Genomic DNA, 3,229 nt, shown 5'->3' on the forward strand with positions numbered 1-3,229 from the left:
GAGAGTGAGGGGCGTCCGTGGGCTGGGGAAGCGGTCGGGAGCACCGGGAGACTCCTTTCGTGGCAGCCGGGAGTCCCCTGAGGAATACTGGGCTCTTCTCCGAGACCCCAAGGCCCGGCCACCTCGGCACAGTGCGGCATGTCGAGGACTCAGAGGCGTCCCCGGGCAGAAACTTGTCTGGCAGGACAAACTCCTTGGCTCCGCGGCATACCTCCTGGTTTCATCACCTGGTAGAGGGCGGCGTTCTCAGCACCCGGAAAATAGCACATGTGTTTGCATGCCCCAGGAAGGGTTGACCATGGGCGCAAATCCCCAACTGTCTCCGAGTTGGTGATTGTGGAATACTGAATCTCACTTAACTCCTTGCCCACCTCCGAAGACAGCCCGCGGGGCCCTGGAGCGAACTGACGGCTGGTCTTGGGCAGGCGTGGGCCTTGGAAGGTTAAAGCTGGAACCGGAAGGGCACGGCACCCGCATTAACTCCGTTCCAAATCCTGTTAGAGGGTGATTAGTGGTCTTGACGTGCATGCGACACCTGGCCATTACTAACAAACTGACAAATGGCTGAAATAGGCACGTATGCACACAAAGAAGGCAATACTCAGTCAAGAACCCTAAGGCAAATCAAGCAGTCATTCCCAAGGTCATCATGAAATTAGTAACGTGTTCTGAAAATCTGAAAACAAGCAAAAACGAAATTCGAAATTGGATGCGTTGAAAGCATAACATTAGAATATAATTGACATCAGCCAGCTCTCAACTCTCACTGTCATGGGATTGATGCTGATTCATCATTAGCCCCTGGGGGTGTCAGAGGCTGTAACTGTTTATTCTGGTAGAACACCCAGGCTTTCTCCCTCGGAGCTGTTGGTTTTGAACTGGGACTGTATGGAATGCAGCCCAACGCTGAACCACTACACCACCAGGGCTCCTCCGATCCTATTTAAAGTTCTAGCTTCAGTTTGGGTCACCGAGATTTCAAAAGAATATAGAAAAATTGGTCTGCTTTATGGGCAGAGGAACAATAATAGCAAAAGGTATGAATTGAGTGACGAACTTGGTGTTGTTCTCCCTAACGGAAGAAAACACTATGTGGTGACTATGTTACTCAATTGTTCTCCTTTTCTTGTGAGAATCAGAAGGAAAGGATTGCTTCATGTCAAGAAGATAAGACTAAGCAGCTGCAGGAGGCAATCGTGGGGTTCCATCTCTCATTCTGCCACCTACGCTCAAAAACTCGCTCACTGCCATCGAGTCGATTCCGACTCATAGCTACCCTGTAGGACCAGGCAGAACTGCACCTGTGCGTTTCTGAGACCGTAACCTTGTATTTCTCCCATGGAGAGGCTAGTGGTTTCAAACTGCTGACCTTGAGGTTAGCAACACAAACTTAATCACTAGGCCACTAACTCCTAGCATAAAGGGACATTTGGAGTGCTTTATAGCCCCACCTATGTCACTAATTGCTACACCGCCTAGACTATGTTGTTAAATTTCAATTTCTCCAGTGATCAAATGGAGTGTATACAGGCTGACCTCTGTGATCCTTTCCAACTCACATGTAATTTTCCAACTAAAGTCTCACTTTGCTAGAATTCAGTGCTTCAGTCTCCCCAGGCCTCAAGAAAAGTGTACTAAACATTATAAAATGCCTGACCTGTGTCCTCCTTCCTCTCTCCACAATTAACTTGCTAGCTCCTTGGACATTCTTCTTTTGCTTCAGGAGAGAGGAGAGGAGAGGGGGAGGGGGAAGAGGAAAGGAGAGGAGAGGAGAGGGGGAGAGGAGAGAGGAGGAGAGAGGAAAGGCAGAAGGCTGAAATCAAGGACAGTAGTGCAGACAGAAGAAATAATATTCTCCACCCTAAGAAAACTGGGACCAGAGCCAATATAGAGCAGTTCACTGACCTTTCCTTAAACTCTGCTCAGTTCTATATTTTAGCTGAGATAGTAATTTCTTATTATCTAATCCATAGGTTTCATCATTATTGTTCTTCCTACTGATCAAGTGATTCAATTGAGTCCATCCAATTGAGTCTTATACCCAAGCTCTGCCCCAGTGCCTACTACCTCCCCCCACACAACAATATTTGTCTAAGGGATGCATGCAGAAATGAATAGCTGGTAATGGCATAGCATATCCAGGGAAAGCTATGTCATGTTTATGAGGTTTTAATAAAAGGTCTATGTTGGGCTTGGAGTCCCTGGGTGGTGCAAACGCTTAATGTGCTTGGCGGCCCATCGAGAGGCCTCGGGACCTCCTTCTGAAAAGTCACTCACTGCAAAACCCCGTGGAGCAAACATACTTTGACACACACAGGTTGGCACACATCTAGACTGATTTGACAAAACTAGTTTGGCTCAGTGATGCATTTCATATAAGATACACAGCATGGTAAAACTTCAAAGAGCCACAACATGTACAAGGCAGAAACCTGTTAGGATAGGACAATTTAAATATTTGCCACTAATAATGATCAAAAGGTAGAAGAAAAAGGTAAGATGGCACCCTGTCAATCAAGTGGGAACCTTGGTGAAACCTAGAAAAACTTGAGTCCAATTGAGTACCAGGTCTCAAAAGATTTCCCTGCAATAAGACATACAGTATTCAAGAAATCATGATCTCTCAAGGGCTAAGTGCTTAGCTGCTAACCAACAGGCTAATGCTTTGAACCTACCCAACAGTTCCTGGGCATAAAGACCTGGTGATATGTTTCTAGGGGGCACTGGACTCTGTTGCTCTGAGTCATAAACACGAAGGCACAGAAGGATACACTCAATCACAGCAGACCCTACCAAGCTCTATGGTCTCAGAATCGTTCAATGTCTTTCTTTTTCCATGTATCTATTTATCCCGCCTTTTGCTTCTCTCAGGAAGTACAAATTCTCTAACTGGCTTGCATCGATGTTCAGTAACACAGACTCAGCCCCTGGTTTTGAAGGCCTCACCTGGTGGGATAAGCAGAAGGGTGTCATATAAATCTGAAGTGATTCCATAGGCTTGAACCTGCAGGAGATGTTTGGACAACACTTCTTAGCTGATTTACAGCTTTCCTAATTTAGTGTTATAGGAACCATTTGCAATGGTCCGCAGGAGAAAAAACCTTGCAATCTGGTCCCATAGACCTCACAGCCTAGGAGACCCTATGAGGCAGTTCTTTTTTTTTTTTATCGTTTTATTAGGGGCTCATACAACTCATCACATTCCATACATACATCAATTGTGTAAAGC

This window comes from Echinops telfairi, unplaced genomic scaffold (genome assembly GCF_000313985.2).
Source record: "Echinops telfairi isolate 266 unplaced genomic scaffold, ASM31398v2 ScPeMD7_7468;HRSCAF=8506_0, whole genome shotgun sequence".
Taxonomy (NCBI): domain Eukaryota; kingdom Metazoa; phylum Chordata; class Mammalia; order Afrosoricida; family Tenrecidae; genus Echinops; species Echinops telfairi.